We start from the raw sequence: 25,838 nt of genomic DNA on the forward strand, positions 1-25,838 counted from the left end.
TATATATATATATATATATATACTTTTTTTACTCGGAAGGTCATCAAGGTCTGTAAACCACTCAAGGATAAAGGTTAAGTGTTAGGTAGATGGTGAAACAAGATCAGTCACAGTGGAACTTAAGTAGGGCTGGATTATCTAAATGGATAACTCATTAGGAATTGATTCACATTAGACTTGAAGATGATCACGTTATAGTCAGCTGATAAGCAGACAAATAGTATTGCATTCCACAGACGGACAGTTCAAGGACAAAAACTCTACTCATGGAATTTTTTCTTAGTTTTGGGTACAGATAAGGAGTGAGAAAGTTGTTGGTGGTTGTTTTGGCTAGGCAAGTATTTGTTGTGAACATTTTATGGGGAGGGACCATGGATTGGAGTTCAGTCGAACACGTATCATAAAAGTATCAATAGAGCAGATATAAACTTGCATTGTCTTTTCTGTGAGAAAGATTCAGTAAGAAGGTGAAAACGTCATCGCTCACTAAATTTCGAAGATGGTTTTATATCCTGTTAAGGCAGGATAAGGTGCTTGTAGGGGCTCCACCCCAGATGTGGCAACAGTACTCCATCTTAGGCAGTATTTGACTCTTGTACAAGTGAAGAATTGTGTCGGGAGTGAGATACTTTCCAGAGCAGTAGAATAATCCCACTATCTTTCCAGTATTGGCAAATGTGTCCTATTTCAGGAGTAAAGGTCAGTCCCAGAAGTTTGTCGAAGCCGGAGTGTTCAGTATGTAGTTGTTGGTTGTTCATATTTTTTTAAAATTTTATTTTTACAATTTCTAATCTTTAATTTTATTCATTTTAACTTGGTCGGTCATGAGAGCCATATTGCTTTTTTGGATATTTTTGCTACACAGAAAATTTAATTTTCTGTTGGAATTACCTGCCGAGATTTTAAGAACGCTATGACCCACCTGAATCATTTACCACCATCCTTTTATTTCAACTCATCGCGATCTGAATATATGACTTCATCTTTCATTCAATTCATTTGATCCATCTTTCAATCAACAAGGCCTCGTGGAGTCATCTTGGTTGATTTGTATGCACAGTTTTTGCTTGTTGCATTTTTTTACACATGCATACATTTATTTCGATCTCTGGTCATTTAGCTACTGGTCTGCTGTAATCTGCTACGGATACCAAAGTTCTGGATTTCCAACATGGATCTTTTACTGATTGATTGAGTTTGTCGGACTGACTTCTTCATCTTGGTTGTTATTGTCACAACGTTTCGGCCGTTTTGCTCTCCGGCCTTCGTCAGGTGAACGGTTTGTTAGGAGTCTCGAACCCAACCCTTTATTATTATTACGGGGGTACCGTGTTCGGACTCCAGCTAGGCTTTGGGACATAGTTGCTGATTCTCTGTTTTTCAATGTTACTTTTTTCACTGCCTTCGTTCAGGATTGAACTCAGCACCTTTGGGTAACTGTAAACTTTGATACAACGTCTAGGACCACTCGGCCATATGTCACTAGGACAATTCTTAGTTGGTTTTTGTTAATGTTAAACCTATGTTGTTATTCAAGGTTTTCTCTCTCTATCAGAGGTGTCCAAATTGCATTCAGCTCTATGCTTGGTTTGCTCAGTAGGTTGTTATGTCCGAGCATGTGAGCTGTTTCTTTAAGTTTTCTCACTTTCCAGTGGGTCTCTCTGTTTATTATTTTTACTTCATCCCATAGGGGAGCGATGATCCCCCCTCTCCATCCAGACATGGTTGGCTATACCCGATTTTTCCGTCTCCCCTTTAGTTACCGCTTTTCGGTGTTCTTCCACCCGTACTTTAAGGGGGCGGCATGTTTCACCCTTGTAAACCTTTCTGCAACTGCATGGGATGGAGTATATGCAGTTTTTGGTCATGTTCTCATCCGTGCGGGGCTTCACTCGTACCAGGTGTCGTCTGAGTGTTGACTCGCTTTTGAATACCGTCCTGATGTTGTAGGGGGCACATATTCTCTGAATCTTTTCGGAGATGCCTCGTATGTATGGTAGGCAGACCGTTGGAGGTTTTTGGGTTTCATTCTCTTCTCTTATACTATTAACACGTCTGGTGGATAGTATGCTATCGGGGTAGTTGTTACGACGGAGGGTATTCTTCAACCTGACCATTTCTTGGTGGTATGTAATGGTGTCGCTACTTATTGTCTCTGCTCGATGTTGTAAGCAGCGTGCGATTCCATGTTTGATACTGTATGGGTGATGGGAGTTGAAGTTTAGGTATTGTCCGGTGAAGGTAGGCTTGCGATATACGGATGTCTTAAACCCATGCTCTGTGCGTGATATGAGTATATCAAGGAAGGCCAGTTGGTTATCTTTTTCTTTCTCCATTGTGAACTGTATCGATGGTCTTATTGAGTTCACATGATCTAGGAGAGCCTGGATGTCTTCCTGATGGGGCCAGAGTATGAAGGTGTCATCAACGTATCTTAGCCACATGGTGGGCTTTAAGGGAGCTGAACCTAAGGCCATGTCTTCGAAGTATTCCATATATATGTTCGCCATCACTGGTGATAATGGCGAGCCCATAGCTAGTCCCTCCTCTTGTCGATATAGGTCAGTACCCATTCTGAAGTAGGTTGTTTCTATGCAGAATGTCAGCATTTCCATTAAGTTTGGCAATGGTACACATGTGCGCTCTTCTATGGAGAGGTCCGCAGCTAGTTTGTCTTGAATTACTGCTAGTGCCTCACTAGTTGGGACTTTAGTGAACAGGCTAACCACATCTAGGCTTACCATTTGGTTTGTACTGATGGGTGCTCCCTTGATCAGTTCCGTGAAGTGGGCAGAATTCTTTACATGTGTTGCTGACTTGCCTGCTAATGGGTTTATTATATCCACAAGGTACCTGCTCAGTGGGTGGCATGCTGAGCCTCGGCAGCTCACTATGGGTCTGAGTGGAATACCGTCTTTGTGTATCTTGGGGAGACCGTACATATGTGGTAGCTTACTGCAATGCTGGACCAGCTGTCTATATCTCATCGGAGCGATGTGTTCCTTGTTTTTCGTAAGGATTTGTAACAGCTTTCTTTCGGTTTTCAAAGTTGGGTCCTTTTTTATTTTACCGTAGCTACCATCTGCGATTAGGCCTGCCATTTTTTCAGAGTATTCCGACATGTCCATCACCACAGTAGCATTGCCTTTGTCTGCTGGCAGAATTATTATACTGCTGTCACCCTGTAGGTTTCTTATAGCCAGCCTATCTTCCCGAGAGATGTTTGATTTAGGAGGCTTGGCTTTCTCGAGTACTTGTCTCACTTTCCATCTTATTTCATCACCTTGGGTTGATGGGATTCTCAGGGCTATATCTTCCATGTGTGTTATGATATCTAAGAATGGAACGCGTTTGGTTGTTGTTGCGAAGTTGAGACCTTTATTTAGTACTGCTTCCTCTGAGTGACTCAGTTGGCGGCTGCTGAGGTTGATGACCGCTTTCACAGGTGAGCGGTGTTTTGATGTTACAATCCTCTGGTCTTTGAGCTTTGTGAGCTTCTTGATTTGGCGTCCTTTGACCTTCTCATATTCTTGTCTGTACGATTTATCCAGATCTGATTGGATTCTCACCCTGTCTTCCTCTTGGGTCACTTTGACAAGGAACGATGTTAAGGTGTTGGAGATTTCGTTCCTTAGTTTTTGTTTATTCCAGCGGGTGTGTTGGATCCTTTCTCGAACGAGGGCATGCCCTGCCCTTTCCGCGACTCTACGTGCCTTCCTGGAATCCACTGCTGTTTTTAATGTCAACCCTGCTGGTATGAGTTTTAAGTCTCTACATCTGTACAGGAAGGTTAGATGGTTAGCGAGTCTTGCCAGTTTCATATGACGCTTTTCTAGGTGTCGCCATTCAATCCTAATGTCGGGTCCGTACCGATTCGATAGTAATTGTCTGTATTTTTGAGATGAGTTGTTTTCATTGATTGAGTTTGTCGGACTGACTTCCTCATCTTGGTTGTTATTGTCACAACGTTTCGGCCGTTTTGCCCTCCGGCCTTCGTCAGGTGAACGGTTTGTTAGGAGTTTGTTATGGATCTTTTACCATCAGCTTTATGTCCTCAGGGTTGTTTTTCCTAAAGTTGAACTATTTTTCTTTTCTTATTTTTACATTATTTATCTTTTTATATTTCTTTATATATTTTTTTTCTCTACTGCTAATTTTATTTTGTATATATATTTTTTACATCCCTCTGCTAACCTCTCTCTATATATTCTTTACTCTCCCACCCTTTTCTCCTCTCTTATTATTACCTACATTTTCAATTTCCTGCTATTGTATGCGTATATTCGTCATCATTTCTAAGCTGATGTCGTTAATACAGCTTTTTTCTAGATTTTATAATTCTGGTTGTTTCTCCTCTTCTGATGAGAAGCATTTAGCTTCAAAACGCCATTGCCTAAAGAGGTTTTTTCTTGTCTTTTCTGTCTTCCTTATTGATCTGATGTTAATAATATTTTTTATTTAACATTGAACTCTCATCTCTCACTTCTTATATATACATATATATATATATATATATATATATATATATATATATAGTAATTTATAAAATATATATATGGCGATACAAATTACTAACTAGCTCTACCTACGTATTGAGCACTTTTGAAGTAAATACTTAAAGTTTACACATAAATCTATACTTTCGTATATTAATTTTATGTGAGTAAATGAAGTAGTTATATACATATATATATATATATACATATATATATATATATATATATATATATAGTTATCATTCCAAAACCAGAAAATATATTTATTTCACACTTATAGTGTATATATATATATATATATATATATATATATATATATATATATATATATATATATATATATATATATATATATATATATATACACACTATAAGTGTGAAATAAATATATTTTCTGGTTTTGGAATGATAACTATATATATATATATATATATATATATATATATATATATATATATATAATTATTTTTTTACTATAATAATTAGTGGTCAGTTTTTTCTGGCTTTATTTTTTCTTTCTATTATATTGAACCAATTGCTACAGAGAGAGAAAGGAGGGGGGTAAATACTTATTTTAAACTCTTTTAATTAAAACAACACAAACGCTTCAAAAACTATAAAATATATAATTTATAAATTTCTATCATTTTGTTTAGGACATGATTAAAACAGAAAATGATTAACAGTAATAAAAAAGGCAATGGTTTTAAAAACAAAAGAACGGCGAGTCGATTTATTTAATTTGTAAAAGCCGCGCCCAACTGAAAACCATTTGGCGGATATATTTGCCTATGTTGAATTTTATTTAAATATATATTGTAAGAACAGCTGGGGGAAAAAAAAAAATTTTTTTTTGGAGCCTCCGTAGTTGTAATAGGGAAAACGTTCGCTTTAAATGAAAAGGGGGAAAATCGCTGCTGCTGCTTTTTTTTTTGTACCCGTAGTTTAGTCACTTGTCGTCTCGGACTCGCCGTGATAGAAAAAAAAGGGGGTACTTTATTTAAGGGGGGTATACCATAATAACAAGGCCTACCCTGGCTTATACCTGATAACCAAGGTAAGATTTTCATTTGGTTTTCTTTTTCTTGGTTCTTTAATACAATAGAAGCGCGGCAAAAAAAAAAAAAAAAAAAGTGTAATGCTTTTGGATTTTTAATGAAAAATACTTTTTTTTTCTGATCTTTTATTCTAACCACCTTTCACTAGATGAGTTTAAAGGCTTCTAAAACACTTGATTAAAAAAAAAAAAATCCGCATGGACTAGCATTTTAAAAAGCTATAATGTCCGGAAACTTTATCCCGTTCGACATTTTTTTAAATGACTTTAAAGCCTTTAAATTGCGAACAATGGCAACATTCCCGTTTCTATTAAGTTCGTATTTTCTCTCGCAGGTACTTATGCAGAGACAGTACTTCGCTGAAATAATGTTATTTAGAAACCCATTCTTAACATGGGGAAGGTGTTCTCCAATTTAATAAACAAGTTACTGTAAAATTTGGATTTCACTTAAAAATACTATTAAAAAATAGCACGGTACCTTCTCTGTAGAAGTACCCTCTTGCGTGCTATTATCAAAAAGGCCTTTTTTCCGGCAGTGTCCTCATCGATTTATCTACACCGAATATTGTCATAATCTTTATTTTTTAATTTCTTTTTGGTACTCATGCCATGCAGTGGGCAGTGAGTGCACTTATTGATTCGTGCTGAAATAATAACGTTATTTAAAAAGCCATTTTTAACATGGGGAGAGGAGGGTGTTTTGTACCTATTCTGTACTTTAACCTTACAATTAAATTAAAAAAAAAAACACTATAAAACTTTAAACTTGGAAATACGATTTAAAAAAATAGCGCGGATCACTAAGTGCATTAGCACCTTTTTTTTTATATGTTGATGTAGACTAATGTATGACGGTAAAATAAATCCTTTTTAAGTGAAAGTTAGCTCTTTAAGAGGTGCGGCAAATTCGTTATTTCTTATAAAAAAAAAAAATTAAAAAATGCCGTAGCTAAATATTTAAAACTAAATTAATTAGTAACAGTTTATTTACCAAAAAAGTTGACAAGCATCTTGCTCCTTTTAAATCCAGGCAAAAACTACTAGACTCTCCGAGGCAAATGAAATTCTTGTTGAACGTAACCATGAACTCGTTATGTAAAAATTAAATTTTTGCAATACCCAACTCCTAAATCACTTAATAATATAATATTTATTTTAACCCAGCCTTAAACATTTTTCATATTTACATTTTTATAATAAAAACAATTTATATTCCAAATAAATTGGTTTATTAATAATTGAATTTTTGCGCAACATCGTCACTGAACACGTGGCCTCCTTATAAAAGAACGAATTAAGAAAAAAAAATTTTATTGTAATTTTTAACTCGTTTATAACTTTAAATTTTTGTTTTAAATTTACTATGGTGTACATGTAGTAATTATATTGCCTGTATTGAAAGAAAAAAAAAAATAAAATAGCGAAGATTCTGTTTTCCAATTCTAATCTTGTGGTATGTGTCCGTCTCTTTTTAATTAACGCAAACAATTATAGTATAGAGCCCGTTTAAATATCTAGCTCATCGCACATTTTGGAATAAATAAAACATTTTTGGTATTCAATTGTATTATGAAATAAATATAAAAAATAAAATAGTTTTGTTTCATTTTTATAAATTTGAAATGTTTTGCGACGTTACGTTGTCAACTAGTTACGTCTTAACCGCTTTATTTGCTTTTTAAAACTTGTTTATTTTGCGCCTAAGAGCATGAAAAAATTTAAATCGTCACAAGTTAACGGAGCAAATTCGTTTTTGCTGTGTAAGTAAAAACTTAATTTGCAGGCCTAATTATCTATGTATTTAAACTATTTAGTGTTATGTCCATTGCTCCATGAGGGATGGTTATATCTCACGTTGGTAATTGTAAAGATTGACGGTGAGAATGGGATAAAAATTAAAAAAAAAATGGGGCCCGGATTTAAAAATTGACTTTTAAACAAAAATACAAGAAAAATCGGGTAAATCTTTGATATACATACTCGTCATGAAAGATGAAATATTAAGAAAATCACGTTAATTGATCAAGTAGTTATATAAATTTTTGCGTTTTTAAGATTAGATTGTATTTATTACGATTAAATTGTATTTATTACCAAGCTAATTTGGATCTCGTTAGTTCGAATTGAGTTGTTCCCCTTATTAAACAATGGCGGATCAAAATAAAGCGCATCGCTTCGTAATAAAACTTGATTTTCTTAGTTGACAAAACTATTAATTTACACAATTCTTGCAATAATTCTTCGATCCATGACGGGTACGTACATAACGATTTTTATAATTTTACTTTAATTTAGTCGAATTCTAAACAAGAACCAATAGTTGATGTTATATAATATATATATATATAATCTCAACTATTGATTTATTTAACTATTTAGTATTACTATTACGTATGCTATCGTAAGAATCATGATTTTAACAAAATGGAATCGTGAGGTACGCAATGTATTTTTTTTATCGATAAAGATAAAGTATTAAACACGTCCTTTTCCCTATTACTACGTAATAACTCTAAAAACATTCTGGGTGTCATTATATACAGTAACTTTAATCGAATGTAATAAACTATTTTAGACCGATCTTTAGTCCCGTTTATATTTGTCACACCTTTTAATTTTGTCGATTATTTTTTGTTTCCGATTTTTTGTTCTGTATTTGGGTAGCGTTCTTTATGCCCGCCACCAATCACGATCAAGATTTATATCGCGTGACTCGAACTGAAAACCATTTGGGATCGAAAAATCTTTGAATATTTTAAAAATGAAAACTAGTTTTATGTCGGCTCTAAGTACCCCCAATTGGATTGGGATAAAAAAATAAAAATTGCTATCTTCTAGGAGGTTTTCTTTCACTGACAGTAATCGAAAGACAAAATATAGTATAAGATATTACCTCTTCATTAATTTATTTTTAAGTGTAACCGAAAAGAAATCGATATTGTAAAATCGGCAAATATTTAGAGCAGACGCAAAAAAACACCAACTTGCATTTTTTTTTTCCCCAGTATTTTGAACGGGCCATACTTCAATGGTTGTCATTGATTAATTGGAGTCACGTGAGACTACTCTTTGACTCTGATTAGTGGCGGACATAACAATACGGAAATAATTATGGGTGACGTTAGCCTAGGTACCCACGTCCGTCGTCCCCACTGCTAGTTAATTGGAAGAGGGAAGGGCATTTTATTTCATTTTTAATTTGAATTGAATGTTAAAATTCTAAACTTTTTGGTATATTTTACGAGAGTACCCAGCGACCCAGCGTAGTATACCCCCCCCCCAACCTCCATGTTCCGATGTTAAGAATGGGTTTCGAGGTTGGGTGTTTATTCCGAAAGCCGTTCTTAACATGGGGATGTTGGTGTTTATACTACGCTGGGTACTCTCGTTAAAAATACCCTTTAATTTTAAAAGTATAAATCTGACCACCACACCACTTGAAACTTAAGTAAATTATAATTTTAACCCACATTTTTAAAATGTGGGTGGAAAACAAATTTATTTCTAACGCATCCAATTTTAAAATATTTTAAAAATAAACCAATTTCAACAACCTTCCTCAAATATTTGAAGATAAATTTTCAGATTAGTTCCACCTCCACAATTCTCTTTTAAATGACGACGTTTAAAGGTTTTCGGCCATATGCTGAATACGAAAATCGCCTTGAAATTTTGCAGAAATAATTAGTTATCGAGATATAAAAAGTTGTATTATGCATTGTATTCTTTGGCGGCCATCTTTGTTACGCGCGTAGATTTGTTTATGGAGCGCGCGCACGCGCGTAAAAACGATGGCCACTAAATACACTGCATAATACTTATATCTCGATAACTGCTTATTTCTGCAAAATTTCAATGCGATTTCCGTATTCAGCATATTAGAAAACTTATAAAAGTCGTCATTTAAAAGAAAATTGCGGAGGTGGACCTAATCTAAAAAAAAATACCTTAATGTTCCTTTTATGCGGATCCTCGATAAGACTTAACTTTCATATTAGCAGGATTTGGCAAATGTGTATTTCAACGGCGTAAATTATGACAAATTAAAAATTTTTATATAAAACAGCCTTAGAGTCTAATGTATTTTATATAAAATTTTTTATAAATTTTTGTCAAATAATTCACGCCGCTGAAATACACATTTGCCCAGGATTTCTTTTTGTTTATTTAATGACTTTTAACGTAGGGGATCATTTTTCAATTACAACGTTCTATTAAATTGATTTTGCGGACAATAATCAGTACAGCTGACTACAGCTCTCCTTTTTAGGTGTCACGTTTCAGCTGTGGTGTGAACTGAAATTGTAATATGTAAAATTTATAAGGAAAAACGAAAAGAAATTGTAATAATTCAAACTGAAATTTATTAAAGACTGGGGTATCAATTTAATAGGTTATAATTGAAAAGTGATCTCCCACGTTTCATTGAATAAACTTTTAAAAAAAAATTTCCTGCTAATATGAAAGTTATTTCATCGATAATCTAAAAATAAAAATAAGAAAAATTGAAAAGGAATTAATTTTACAGCACGAGGGCAAGCTCGTTTAGGTGCGAAGGGGGAAAGCTCGTTCAGGTCTGCCAATATTTATATCGACGGCCTAAACAGGATGCGATAAAAACTATAGGCGATCACTTTTATTAATATCACGCATGTAATCAAGAACATGTTTGAGATGTGTAAATGTTAGAATCGAGATTTTAACAAAATGGAGTCTTACTGGAACCGGAAGTGTTTTCGTATTCCTCATTGAGCATTTTTTTCTTTTGTATAACTCAGATTAGTATTATTTAGATGTCAATCTAAAAAGTGGGTGTTTTCGGGTCTGCTGAAAACGAATATCACATTAAAATTTTGGGCAGATAAGTAGTTTTCTGGATATTAAGATCTCTTTCCCCCGAATGTATTGCGTTCGCCATTCTTAATATGGGGAGGGGATGTTTTGTAATACGCATGCGTATTAGTTTTCATTTGGGAAAAACATCGCCAAGTGAAAACAATGGATTACCTTCAGTAATAAAGGTCTTAATAATCAGAAAACTACCTGTCTGTCTCAAATTTTGATATTCGTTTTCAGCACACCCCAAAACCTATAAGTCGTAGATAGATCGCAACATTTGTTATTAAAACAAAAACTTTGATAGCAGAAACTGAGATTCTCTTAAAATATAAATATTTTGGTAAATTTTTACAACGTACACCCCCAATTCCCCCCTGTTAAGAACGGCTTTCGGAATAAACGCCCTAACAAACCTCGAAAGCCATTCTTAACAACATGGGGTGGTTGGGGGGTGTTTATACTATGCTGGGGCAGGTCGTAAAAAATACCAATATTTTAAACTGAAATAATGACGCATATTCAGCATATTCACTCCTTCGAGCTATTGTTCCGTCACACTTTACAGGAAGTAAACGGTGACGGCCGATTTCGTAGCCTTGCCAAAAAAAAGTTCAACGAATTGTTTCATTTCGGTAAGTAGATAATATTCGTGTATGTGTGTGTGTGTATATATATATATATATATATATATATACATACAATATATATATATATATATATATATATATATATATATATATATATATATATATATATATATATAAGGTATGTGCAAAATGAATGCCGATGCTCAAAATGTATAAACATTTTGAGTTTTTGACCTTTACTTGAAAATTCACTCAAAATCAGGAAACTAATTTTAATTAAATTTTCAGTATTTATCAAATAATGATCACTGAATATAATGAACCCATTATTTTTATTTAAATCTTAGTGGAAATGTATTTCAGTTAAACAAAAGAAACACCTTTATTAAAGTTATAATTTTCAGTAGTAAAAAGAAATGCATGAATTCATTTTTGCTTTATTTTCATAAAGCAAAAATTCGTAAATTATAGCAATTAAGAAAAAAGCGAACGTTCGTATTAATGAATTTTATATAAATTGAAGAAAAATTAATTTCTCGGTTTGTATTACTGTAAACATAGATTCGAAAAGTTGTCAAAAAAACAAATATATAACAAATAAATGTTAGCAAAGGCAAGATAAGTTACTTTTCTACCAAACTATATATATTTTTCGTGTTTTTATTCAGTAACATGTTTATTCAGCTCGAAAAGCATAGTGTTTACCGATGTATTGGAAAATTCAAAATGGCGCCCGACACTCTTTAACACGGTAAGTTCAGGAAAAGATGTTATAAATAATAAACTCGACAAAATACTGTTAGAAATTCGCTCATTATGTTATTGTGACATAAGTTGACATCTATTCGGTGCTTTTTTAATAGTATTTTGTCTAGTTTATTATTTATAACACCTTTTCCTGAACTTACCGTGTTAAAGTGTCGGGCGGGCGCCATTTTGAAAAAATGGTCCAAAATAATGTAACTTGGAATGTTTCAAATCGATGTAAATGACTGCACACTAAAAATTAAATCATTTTTAATTAATTTGGTCCTGGGTATAATTTGGTGGCTTACCATTGCTCCAAAGTCCACTTTAGCCTGGAGTGACAGTACTTGCCTTTTCAGATTAAACCTGCAAATATCTGCTTCCTGATCCAAAATGCACCAGACATTGATGTTAATTTTTTTTTCTTTTTGCAAAACTAAATCGGGTTCTCCAATCAAAACAATTTTCCTCTACAAAATAACCAAACCAAGCACTGCAAATAAATATTTGAAGATATAAAGGACTTGAAGAATAGTAATTAAAAATTACTGGATTCAGCATTAAATAACCTGAAGAGTTAATATACTATAAAAAGAACCAAATCCAAGCTTTAATTCGAATTAATCGATTTTCACTAATGAAGTCAAAATGCAATTTGACTTTTTGAATTATAAGTTATGTCTAGGAGTCTACCCATTGATAGTGGTTCACACCTATTTCTAATAGGAGCGTGAACGAGAAAATTTAATATTGCCAAAACGAACTGATGCTCTTGGGATTGTTGGGACTAAATTTTTTCAGGGGGAGGGTTAAGAATATTTATTTTATTAGTACTTTTCTAAAAACGAAGTCTGTCGATTAACTGTTGACTTTGATTCTATATTGAATCTGGACATGACTGAAGAGTTAGAGGTTATACACACTATTTTATAATTCTAAAAATGTTAGGTTCATCACTAAGATCATTTAATTTTGATGTACATGAAGAAAAAAAAAAAATCCCGGAAAACTGGAATCTTGGAAAGCTCTCTATTTCAATAATTATAGGACCAACCGGACATCTGATGAACCAAGTTTGAGAGATACGAACAATTGCACTTAAAGGAACTGTTAGAATTTTAAAAAGCTTTCTCTGTTGCAATGTATAAGATAGTGGGTGAATGTCTCGCATCCAGTAGGATGCCTCGTTCTCAACTAAAACAAAGAAAATGAAAAAATTTGGATTGTTTAAATCTTAGTTGCCCCCCCCCCCTCGAGGGAGATGGTGCTTAGTGTCGATCACAAAAAATCGCATTCTAAGTTAACTGAAAGTAAACGTGTTGAAATTGGTATCTTTGGCAAAATTTAAAAAAAATGATCAAATAGAAGATAGTCTAGAATTTGTAAAAATAAAAATCCATCTTATCATTGTGTGTCGATCCACCATTGATAAGACGTGAAGTACAAAAGGGAAATAAATGTCTTATCAAGTAAAAATGAAAGTTGCTGAAATGAAGTAGTCTTTAAGATTTTTTTTTTTTTTTTTTTACTTCTCACTCCCGAACAAGGCATATTGCTACTGGGAACATTAGGGGCTACTATTTGAAATCATGCCTAACAAGGGACTGTGTGGAGCTGAACAGCAGGATGCCTGTTCACATTACATTTGCAGGTTAGTCAGAGGAGCAGGAAAAGGGGAGGGAATTTCAAAGCCTTGCCGTCTGAGAGAATCTATTTAGTAGTTTTCCAGCATCCAGGGACCTCAACAGTAAGGGGGTGGGATTTTGCTGTTTGTCAGGTTAGTTGGTAGTATGTGTCAGGTTAGTTGGTAGTATGTGTCAGGGATAAAACAGGCACAGGGATGCAAGATTGTGCCGGTGAGGCAGATTGGAGCTTGGCTAATAGTGTGGGACTTATTAGATTAGAGACTCTTCCAGTGCACAGGCAAAAATGTGCTCAATATCTGGAGAATAGTTTCTCTCTTCATATCCCTTCTGCCGAAATATCTGGTGTGAGGGTTGTCATATTTTTTTTTTTTTTTTTTTTTTTTTTTGCGATCACATTTTCTCTTATTTTGAAATTGTGGTTATCGACGTTGCCCACGATAGTTGACATATAATGAAAAACTGCTCAATATCCATAGTATAGCAGGTGTCCAATATTGATATAAAACATGAAATTAAAACCATTCAGGATACTTATTTCTGCATTAAACGGAAGTCTAAAGTTTATTTTTTGACGTCGAATACGATTTTCAGTTGTGACCAATACTGTGTGGCATCCGTCAGTCGAAACGACTATGGATCAGCGCCGTATTAAGATGTTGCCTGTATGCATCCTTTTGTGTGACTGTAGAGATCAATTCTTGATTTGCATAGTCTGCCACAGCCTTGACATACGAAGGTTGTTATGCAATTTGCCGCTTCGTCCGGCTATTCCGCCTGTACACTCACTCTTCTCCTAGCTCTCTTTGCGGCGTTTTCAACATGGAGGGTCCTCTCCCTGATGATAATCCCCTGGCGTATCATTTTCCTCCAGGCAGTTCTGTCAGCTGCAGAGGCTTCCCATTTATTCCTGTCCACCAAGAGAGCCTTCATGTCACGCTTGCAGACATCCCTGTAGCGAAGATGGGGTCGCCCCCTCTTTCTTGAGCCTGAGGCAAGCTCGCCAGAGAAGGTCTTTAGGGATGCGCCCATCATCCATCCTGCGCACATGGCCCAGCCAGTGAAGACGTCGCTCACGCAGTAGGGAGTAAATGGATGGGATGCCCGCTCTCTGCAGAACATCAGTATTACTCGCTCTGTCCTGCCATGTGATACCAAGTATCCTACGTATACACCTCATATGGAAGACCTGGAGTTTCCTCTCTTGTGTTGAGTATGTAGTCCAGGATTCACTCCCATACAGTAGAACACTGAGGATGCACGCTCTGTAGACGGTCATCTTGGTGGAGGTGGTAAGGTGCCTGTTTTCCCAGACTTTTTCAGTTAGTTTAGAGAGGGTTGTAGATGCCTTTCCAATCCTTTTGTTTAGCTTTACGTCCAATGAGAGGGTGTCTGAAGCAGTGGAGCCTAGATATTGAAACTGGCGTACGACCTCTAGTGGTGTGCCTTGGATTGTGATGCTGGCTGACCAATACTATGTAAGCAACAAATTAACTTTTGTGCTGAAAATCAAACTCACTAGACAGCGTTTTATGCTCGCCATCAATCGCAATCTGTCTTTGTCTCACACGATTCAAATTAAGCAATCAAATAGAATTAGTGTCTGCTCAGAATATTTAAAAAAAAATGAAAAACCTGTGGCGGGCATAGTGTTATCAGGTTTCCCATAAAGGAGCTTGCTAATATATGGAATAAACATTCTCTCATTCTTTAAGGATTTCTTCTGACGGATGACTGGATCTTTACCAAATACTATTTGTAGATCCTCATTCTATGTACTTAGCCAACGTTTTGTTTTAAATTTTACAGGTCTCTAACCTGGGCCCAATCACGCCCACCATAAATACAGTCACTTTTGGACTAGTTTTATAAATCACTTTGCAATTTGAGAAATGAAACTAAAAAAAATGATCATCCTTTGTAATTGGTACCATAGCCGTGCCGTTGTACTTTATTCTATGATGTTAGCTGGTCACATGACTCTTGGTGAAACAACCTATTTATGTTGGCCATCTCCCAACTCTATTAATCTTTCATGATCTTTGTCATGTTTCAAGATTATTTATCAACATCTATGCAAATGATACAGCTGTATGGCAACACATCTAAGAGCACAGATCATCATGCCCTTTCAGATGCCTTATTTTATCTGTAATACCTAGGCTTAAAGTGGATTGTTGCTTATAATACTTCTAAATTTAAGCTTCTCTTCCATCACCGATGTATGGATCCTTGTTTTTGAAGTTCTTGTTGTTGAAGGTTCAATCCTCAGTGTGGGCAACTGAAAAAATAAAATTGCAAATTACTTAGTACCTCTATCCAGTAATGGCTGACGGAGCAAGAGCACGCTACCCTGTGAAGTAAATAAAAGGTTCCGCTCAAAATTCCGTCCAAATTCCAGAGTTCGACAAACATTCCCGAGTTTGACAAGACACACCTGGAGATCGGAGGTTACATCGACTGAAATGTTGTGAAAAATCACACAAGATGAGAACAGTAGTTCGATGAATAATATGAATTTAAATTATTGAATAGTAATTTTTGACTTAAAAATCATAGCAAATTTTTACTTAAGATTTCATTTTGTAGGCTATTTACATTGAATAATTTCAGATTATAACATTAAGAAAATTGTTTTAATTTTGTTTGTCCAATTTTATGCTGAAAACAAATACCACTAAATGTTCCTGATGCCTTAAAATTTGTTATCAGTTTGGAAACTGTCGGCAAACATCTGTCGGCCATCTTTGGTTTTCAGTCAAGCATCATATAATTGACTGAAACTTATTTTTAAAATTAAAAATACTTCAGCATGCATGTGCATGGAAGATAGAAAAATGCTGCTAATCTCTCAACAAGTCGCCCATCCTTTGCTGCTGCTGATATTTTCCCATGCGCTATCTCCCTTTATTTTAATTACTGGTGCTACCAGATTTTCCAATCTGAAGATATTGGCTTCCTGAGATGAAATGCCTTTTGTTATTCTACTTCCTTTTGCAAAATTTATATTCTGCAAAACTAAAAACAAAAACCACACTTTCCTCTTTCCCCTTTTCCTTCTCCCCATTTCTCTTTCTATCTCCCCCACTTCCTGACTGATTAAACAAAACAGCCAAACAAAACTCTACAAATATTTGAAGATGTAAAGAACTTGAAGCATAAAAACTTTTTCCAAAATAACTGGGGCCCTGTCGGTGGGGCATTAGAATACGCTGACTGCCCCCCCCCCTGCAGAGGGTAAAAGTCCCTCAATGGGGGTCCTGGATATGACCTTAAACTATATCCAGTGGTGAGGCCCCAGCTTGTGGGCTTTGAGGAGTGTGGAGCCACCCTTTAATTACCATTGCTCCCAGGTCCACTCTGACCCGGAGTGGTAGTACCTGTTAGGGTCCCAACTATGGGTTAAATAGAAACCGACGTGAAAACAACAAATATATTCTATTAAAAACTTTTTCTTCCGAATCTTTGGATTCGGCATTAAATAACCCAAAAAGGGTTGATATGTCAGAAAAACAAAACAAAGTTTAAGGTCGGCCATTTTTAAACACAATGTATCAATGGTTAGCATGACGCGTAAGTACGTAATGTTTTCACCTGAAATGCGTTGGCCTAAAACAGTAATCTATACAAGCACCAATTAAAATTCCTTTTCAGTTGACATTCGTTGGGTCTTCCAAATCTTTAAAAAATTTGGTTAAAAACATGAACGATTGTCATTTGATTACGAATAAAGTGTAGTATCTGTTTTGATACAGTATTTAAAATTTGACAGACAAGCTAACTTACTTTCATTGCTATTTTGATTTTTTTTAACAATTCCAAGGCTTTTTCTTTTCTTTACACTCACCACAACTATTAAAGTGCCTATTTATTTGCATCCTCATGAGGCCAAAGTAGATACAAGGTAGTTATTTAATGTGGGGGAAAATGCAGCCCATCCCCCCTCGAAAAGGACACTGAAGTGAGACAAATAAGATTGCTTTAATCTAAAAGATTTACTCATGTAAAATTGGCAAATATTTAAATCAAGGGTATTTTTCTTAATTTTTTAAATGATTGCCATTGATTTTTTTTTTTTTTTTTTTTTTTTTTTTCATGCAAGATAAATCCTTGGTTGTGATTGGTGAGTATAAAATGCCACCAAGAAATGTGGTTTTGATTTTATGGTTTATTTGTAGCTCCCATGCAGACTTAGTTTTTATATTTGGTATTTATTTTTTTTTGGGGGGGTGGTGCAAAATTAAACAAAATACTGATAGAACATAACAATTTGTCACTATTGGTGACCTGTGTTTCTACCAACATTTTGGTAATTTTTGATATTTTAGTATTTAGTGGTTCTATGGCGGCAAAGAAGCTGTTTTTTTTTCCTTCTAACAGAAACTTGATACTATAGTTTGCAAGTCAAAAAACACTAAGTTAAAACACTAAAGAACTTATCCAGGTAGATAGAAGAGTGACTTATATTGCCTTTGGTTATGTTTATTTGTTGCGTATTTGTACCCCCCCCCCGTTTGTTTTCAATCTAAGTAACAAAAACTAAACTGAAATTTATTTTGAATTCTGATATTTTCAATCCAATTAAATTTAATAAAAAACGAAAACATGAATTTGATTTTGTTTAAAATATTAAAAAAATCTTGCCTAAACAGTCTTTAACATGGGTGGATATTTTTATTCTACCAAAATCTTGTATCTCCAGTCTCTGTGCTTAGCTTGGAATTGTTTGTCGTCCAGGACTTATCACTAGATTCGAGCGATGCTGGCTCATATGTTCAGTTGATTGCGCAATTTTTGCTTCATTATATGCTGTTTATGCAGAATGATATGCAGAAGTTCAAATGTAATGTTAACAAACATCTTTCTACTCTTCTCCCTTCATAATGACCCCGCTAATTAATTCCCTAATAGTAGCCCCCTGCTTCAAAGTGGCACTGTGCCTTGTTTGGGGTGAAAATTGAATAAAAAAAAAAAAAAAATTTTTTTTTTTTTTTTCAAGATTGAAATGAAGCAAAAAAAAAAATCTGAAGTGTGGGGAGGGATAAGTGAAGTGAGTTTTTCATGAAATGTTTGTTTTAAATATTTGATTTCATAAGCCCCCCCCCCCCCGGTTACGGATATCTATATTGGTTCTGTAAAATCAGATAGTTATAACAGCCAAAAGACAACTATACAAAATTGAACTAGAGTTCCTGAAATATTTACATTTTTTCTTATTTACCTTACCTTTATTAAATTAAGTGAAAGTACAGAATAGGTAAAGAAAGCTCCCCCTCTTCACTTCGCCATATTAAGGGCTTTTTTAAATGTTGAAAAAAAAATGCTCTTAACATGGGACAACCGGAAGTGAATTAAAAACACCAATCGTAAAGATAATCAAGTAAACTAACAGTTGGTTTGGAATATCTTGAAATGTAAAATGCTCATTACTTGAAAATGTGTATTTAAAAAAAAAAAATTTTTTTTTGGTTAGTTTATTTGGATTCTTTGGACGAGTATTATTTTTACAACCTTTCAGTCCATGTAACCCTCCGACCTTCAAATATATTTTGTCTAACTTGGAAATCTTTCTGTCAAACTCAGAATCTGCACAGAATTTCGAATGGGATCCTTTATTTAATCTACAGGGGTAGCAAGGACCTTTGGCATAGTGGATAGAGTATTTGGTAAAATTCAGTTGTAAGTTACTCTTTGGGGGTTGAAGGTTCAATCCTCGGTGCAGGCAACACTCAAAATACAATTGTGAATTATTTAGGACTAACGTAATTTTGGGGTCGTTAACAAAATTTGCTTTATTAGGTAACAAATATAGAAAAAAGGCAAAAGCAAAATAAGAAAGAGCAAATAAAAACCTGCAAGTTTAATTTAGTCCAAATTTTATTGAATGAAATAAAAAAAAAAAAAAAAAAAAAATGCTGTTGCTTTTATTTCCCAAAGAAAGGATTAAATTTCTCTCAAGTACAAATTAAAATAAAAATAGCATATGTAAAAGATAGTTTTTAGTTGAGACTATTCCAGAATTGGTTCTATTGACTGGAGCAACAGTCAAATTTATCGTCCAAACAATAGCAACAAAATATAGGAAAAAAATATGGGAAAGTTCTCGCTTACTTGAAATAAACACCTGAAAGGAAATTAACATGCAAACATAGATCTTTAAAATGTCCTCTTTTTTTTTTTTTTTTTTAGCCTTTTCTTTGAGACGCTCTTAATTTTCTGGGATCTTCTATTTTTTTTTTTTTTTATATACTTGAAACAAGTCCTTCGAAGGGGAGTTTCTCTGAAATAACTTCAGTCGTTGGTAAGACCTGCTTGCCCTTTAACGGGAAATGGAACAAAATACTAACTCGTCAATAGAAAAAAAAAAAACTAGCTCTCATGACTGAATCTTTTTCAGTGATAGGAATCACATGGGGAGAACGAGAACTGGAACTCTGCTAGTTTTCTTTTCACGCTGGTAGACAAATTAACTGCTGTAGTTCTTACAGAAATAGTACCACAAAAAAACAAAAAAAACAATCCGTTCTCATGGTGGTTTTCTGGAAACCAACAATTTTCCGGGTGGGTAGGGCCTTTTTGTCCTGTAATTTATGGGAAATGAAAATTACGTTGAAAGTTTGGCAACAATCAACAGAGCCTCCCAAAACTTCTCTAAAGGCAAGAGCCGAAAGAAGAAAGCGGCAAAGAACTCTCTACTCACCCCCACCCTGTCTTTCACTCATTCATGTCAGGACTGCTATGGAATGAGAAAAGTGACAAAAGCCACTGACGAAAGGGGCTTCAGCCCCACAACCCTTGCATCGCTTGATGGCTGAGAGGGTAAAAAAAAAAAAATTTTTTCAAAGGACTTCTATTCAGTCATGGCTGACCTAACGCGAGAATGCTATTCCCTGTAGATTAAATATGGAATTCCTTTTGAAATTCTAAGCAGATTCAGTTCGACAGGATACATTGACCAAAACGTTGGGGAAATAACTCGAGATGAGAAGCCTAGTTCTCATTGATCCCCATCTTAAGAAACGTAGAAATAAAATATTTTTTGTCATCCACATACAGTACTGTTTCGCTGTATCACAGCTCATGTGCGGCTAGATACAACTACCTCAAGCCAGGATATATATAATGCAATCGAAATTTTCAATTTTAGTTTTTATTAATGAAAACTGAAAAAAATTGCAAAAAAAATTCACAAAAGTAAATGTTTTTGGCGATAAATCATTTTAAAGGAAAAACGCTTGGGAAATTGGGAAGCAATATTTGTGTACCAACCAGGTGCATTAAGCCAGTGCTTATTTAATATTTGTCCTTTGTGTGTATGTGTAATATAATATATATTATGTATGTATACATACAGTAGAACCCTGGAATATGGCATTAAAAATTGGTAACAAAATACAGTATATAATACACATGTATATAATCAAATAACATAATACCTTAACCAGGGACCGGAAAACGTATTCTACATTTTAACCTGTATAATTTTGTTTTTTTTAGTACCACTTGTACCGACCAACTCCATGATTTTTTTAATAGCGTAAACCTCTCATCCCCTCTTCAAAAAAAAAAAAAATATATATATATATATATATATATACACACACACACACACACACACACACACGTATGTACGTTTTATATTGTAAACGGTTTCAGCAATTTCCAAGACTAAATCCATAAGTGGTATTTGTATTAATTTTTTTTGGTTTTACACCATAATCATGTGATTAAAATTTCCCCAGACAAAAATGAGGCTAGAAACACGGCCAAAACGTCCATGAGAATCGGATTTCTTTGACTAATTTGTTGCGAATCGTGTTTCAGGCATGAGGTTTTAATTTAGTTTTATATGGCTTTGTGCTAAAATGATAAATTCATTGCTCCATTTAAAAATAAAAAAGCGTTCTTGTTTAAGACCAGATGTCACTCCAACCCTTTTCATAGATGTGGTTCCCCACTTTTTTTTTTTTTTTTTTTTTTTTTTTTTTTTTTAAATTTTGTTCGCTCCCTTTAAAATCTTGTATGCATGTGACCTGGCTCCTCACCAGGTGGTTGCACATTAACAATTGTCTTTTTATTTATATGGAAAACCATACTTGCTAGAATCTCCTAGAAATATATGGTTTTGATGAGGTTTGAAGTCCTCTGTAATAACTGACGCTATTGCTATGATACATTTGAGAATGATTATGACAAAAAACGCGCATAAAGTTACTAGTGTACAGGGTGGAACAATAAATTTGCTGCCCTAAAGAAAACCACACTACCACTTTAAAACTTTATTGAAAAAATCAATTCAGGTAACTTGATTATGTAGTACAATTGACATTTATTCAATGTAGACACGTTCAGCCTCAACCACTGCCTGGAATGGGTAGTCATAGCACTCCTTCAGCACATCCAGGTACACTTTGGCATTGACTTTCAAGCCGACTTTGAAGATGTGAGGTGGCATGTGGTTGTCACTTGAAACGACAAAAAAGACCATAACCGTGGCCAGAAACTTAGTTGCCTTCAAGCATTGAACCATCCAGATTTGTATTTTGATGATGCTGGCAATGGTCTTGTCATAACTTATACCAGTAAAGAGCATGAGCTGTACAGCGGCGCATCTCCAATCTTGCTCGGTGAACATTGTCACTTTCAGACATGATAGGCTACTGTTGCTCTTTGGATTTGTACACAACTAGCCAATAGTCTGCAAAAAGAAAACTGGTTTTCATCAAATGGAAATAGAATCAGGTCATCTTTTCTAGGGTGACAATTTTACCATTCCAGCCTGTATAGTAGTCATATGTACAGTGACATGAGAAAGTAGTTTACTATTTTGTATTAACATTTGTCAAGCTATTAAAATAGGACTGTTTACTAACTTAATAAAAAAAAAATAAAACATGGATAAAAAAAATTCAGGGCCTCGTTTTCAACTGTTTCAATGCAATATAAAGGAGTTTTCGAAATTCACCACATTACTGTATAATCAAATCTGAAATTTGCTCAGTGAATAGTTGCAGGTGAAAGCTGTCCAAAGCAACTGAAGATGCAAACATCAGCAGGTAAGATTTTGGTCTCTTTATCTTGGGATGTTCATCAATCACCTTGAAAGAACCATAGTGAAGCTTTACTATTGTTTTTTAAAGAAAAAAAAAAAAAAAAATTACCACCAATGAATGAAAACTGCTTTCATTAAAGACTATGCATGGTGTCACAAATCTGTCCCAATGATGACAAAATTACATAAATTACACTTCAAATTACTTTCAAACCTACTCTATTCTCCAGATCTGCCCCAAGCAACTACTGGCTGTTTGCAAACCGCAAAAGAATGCTACAGGGAAATCCTGAATCAGATAATTTTATGTTGGTATTGATCTTTCTAGTTCTTTAATAAAAGACCTCGGGTACCTACAGAAGAGAGAACATGAAGGTTGCCAACATCCTAAGTGAATGTATTTTTGTGGAACGAACTGGATTCAAACTTGGCGCACCCAGGTTGGTGTTTCATTGACCACTGAGCCACAGTCAATTCCCAACATCCAATGTGATATTGGCAACTGAGGCATGTTTCAAATCGAAGACCTCTTTCGAAAAAGGAAATGGATTGTTAGAATCTGTATCATTCTTGAAGTAACCTGTATAATTTCCTATTTTGTTTAGTATCACTTATGGACCGATAACCGACTGACTCCATAATTTTTAATTGTTGATGCATTTAAAAAAAATTTTTTTTTTTATTGAGCAAGTAAAGTCTTTTGAATAGCTTATCGACAAATGTTGATACAAAACAGTAAACTACTTTCTCATGTCACTGTACATATGACTATACAAGCTGGAATGATAAAATTGTCACTCTAGAAAAGACATGTAATTTTGCTCAAGTTTTGTTAGTGAGGCGGGACTTAGTGATATGCTACTTTTAGAGTCTTTTTTATAAAAAAACGATATCCGGTTACAAAACCTTCCCTTAACTATCAGTACACCCTAGTTCCGGCTGACAAAAAAAAAAAAAAGATGGTTGAGGGAGTGTGGCGTAGGTAACTGTTATTCATATTAACTAGTTGGATATTATTGCTCACTATCATTTAGCATAGTTTCTGACTTGAAACATTTAAAATAAACATTTCATTCCTAATTTTGTGAACACAAAACCTTGTTTCTGAATTTTTGAGATAACGATTGATGATTCATATTTAGATTTGGATTACTGTTCTCATGAGTTATCTCACATTTTTGGTCGATATGACCTCCAAACTTCTTCAGGTGTTGAACTCAAATCTATATGAAATTTTGAATAGAACCCTTTATTTAATCTACGAGGGTGACTTACTCTCGTTCGGTAAGTTATGACTGGGTAGAAGTCTTAAGTTATTCGCAATTGTATCTGGATGTCGCCTGTGCTGAGGATGTAGGAAAAGTGGATAAAATACTTGGTAAAATTCAGTTGCAAGTTACATTCTTCTGGAGGTTGAAGGTTCAATCCTCCATGTGGGCGATACTCAAAATACTCTTATTCATATAAACAAATATTTTGATAGAAATTTATTTTTTCAATGTGACTGCAAGGAACAGAAAGACTAATTTGCCGTTTCAACTGCAGTTTAGAAATTGCTCAGAATTTAAGTCGGAATTCCCCTCTAAAGAAAATTTAATTCTTAAACACAACTGCTAAATATTTTTCCAGGATACAAAGTATTGTGAAATAGAACTATTAAAATCAAAACCATATTAAATTAAAATGTTAGAAAATATATACATATATATATATTTTTTTTTTTTACTAGTTCACTGCTTATCAAAGCCCAAGGATCACGGAAGAATAAGGGTTAATGAGTGTCGAATAGACTGAGACAACACCATGATCGGTAATGAACTTGAGTAGGGTTGATTATTATTAAAGAGGGCGACTAACAAGAATCTATTTACATTAGATTTGAAATTTTATTTAATAAAATGTCCTTTTACAAAACTAATATGCAAATTAGTTAACCTCGCGATTGATACTGCATATACATTATCAGTATATAAAAGATGTTTTATGAAGTTGAATTAACTTGCAATAGTGTTTTGATTTTACCATTTGTATGAGAAATTGGTCAACTTTCAGATTCATATTTAGATATGACATACTGACACAACGGATCAGATTTTTTTTTTTTTTTTTTTTTTTTTTTTAACTAGTATAAAGGAATATTACACTTTCGTAACTGGGATCGGCTCTTGTGGTCTCCAAAACTATGTAATTGTAGGTGGGACTATGCCAAAAACAAAACTTAAAAATAACTTCTCATGTATGTCCCGTTTCTCTGTACAACTGGATATAGAAAGGTGAAAAAACCTGTTTAAAGTTGCTAGTTGGCGTCTTGGCCAACAATGAATTGACTAGAAATTGCACTTTTTTATCTGTAAAGAAATTTTTTGTTTTTTTACTCCATGGTGAGAAGTGATTAATATTTTAAATTGAATTTTAGCTCCTTCTTGAATGAAATCAAACTTCCCTTAAGCCCCCCCCCTCCTAATTGAGAAGTTCGATCTTTTTCAGAATTGCCCTATTTATTTCCTGTATCTTTTGTTTCGTTGGTCTAGTTTTAGTTCGATGTTCAGGTACTTGATTGTAAAGAATCTTCCTATTCCAGTAGCTTCTAAGAACTGCAGGCTTGTAGAACTCTTTTCGTGGCTAAAGTCAATAGGCAGCTCTTGTTTTTGTATGAAACCTTTTTCATTCTATTTAGCTGTTTAGATTAAGTGGCTTCATGCGTTGTCTAGAGTGACTTCTATAAAAAAAATCATACATTAAAAATGGGTTAAAATGAACCTTTCGAGTTTAAAGCAAGCCAGTATTTTATCTTTTCATGCATTTTGACAATCACCAAAATATAGGTGTTTTATTATTTCTAGTCATCACTTGGGAAAATCACTTCTGTTTCACCCGCAATGTAAAACCCTGAACTAGGTTCAAGAGTTATTTGCCAAACTTTGTTTTAAGATTTATGTTGATTTGTTTAAAAACAAACCCTCTTTGTAACTCATGGAAGTTAGGGGGAGGGGGGGAGATGTTAGCACAGTATGTAAGTGCACAAGTCAATTAACTGAATCCAGTATTCACTGAAGGTCAAACATAATTAACCAGTTTGAACTTATCAAACGTAGGAGTTCTAATTGTTAACTTAAGATATGTAAAAAAAAAAACATTATTGCTAAAGGAAGTTTAATTTTTTTATTTTAAAATAACAAATATTTAATTGGAGAATTTATGTATTTGTAGAATGCAATTAATTTACTTCCTAATTAAATGTTACTTTTAATGAACATTGTTTCATTTTGATTTCAATTTTTAAATTTTTCAAATATTTAACTTAAAATTTTTTAAAATGGTATGTATTTCAAACATCAATCTTTGTAACAGATTCTCTTCAACAAATGCCAATTAAGTACAAGGTTAAAATTGTTTGGTTTAGGATTAGGGATA

At 34.2% G+C, this 25,838-nt stretch overlaps 1 protein-coding gene across 3 annotated transcripts in view; it reads left to right on the plus strand.

The window, feature by feature from the left end:
• The first annotated feature begins 5,150 nt into the window (after nucleotides 1-5,150).
• The window catches only part of LOC145254915 (fatty acid synthase-like), a 158,325-nt gene continuing 137,637 nt past the window's right edge, over nucleotides 5,151-25,838 (plus strand). Inside the window, exon 1 of one of the 3 annotated variants that reach the window (XM_080113874.1) lies at nucleotides 5,151-5,553. The gene's annotated coding sequence lies outside the window, so the exon portion shown is untranslated. Of the gene's footprint in view, nucleotides 5,554-7,671; nucleotides 7,812-10,253; nucleotides 11,028-25,838 lie in introns of those variants that run through there. The other 2 variants (XM_080113875.1, XM_080113877.1) reach the window with 2 other exon arrangements.

The sequence above is a fragment of the Euprymna scolopes genome, chromosome 30 (assembly GCF_053919585.1).
Source record: "Euprymna scolopes isolate OS-2025 chromosome 30, ASM5391958v1, whole genome shotgun sequence".
In the NCBI taxonomy this organism is placed as follows: domain Eukaryota; kingdom Metazoa; phylum Mollusca; class Cephalopoda; order Sepiida; family Sepiolidae; genus Euprymna; species Euprymna scolopes.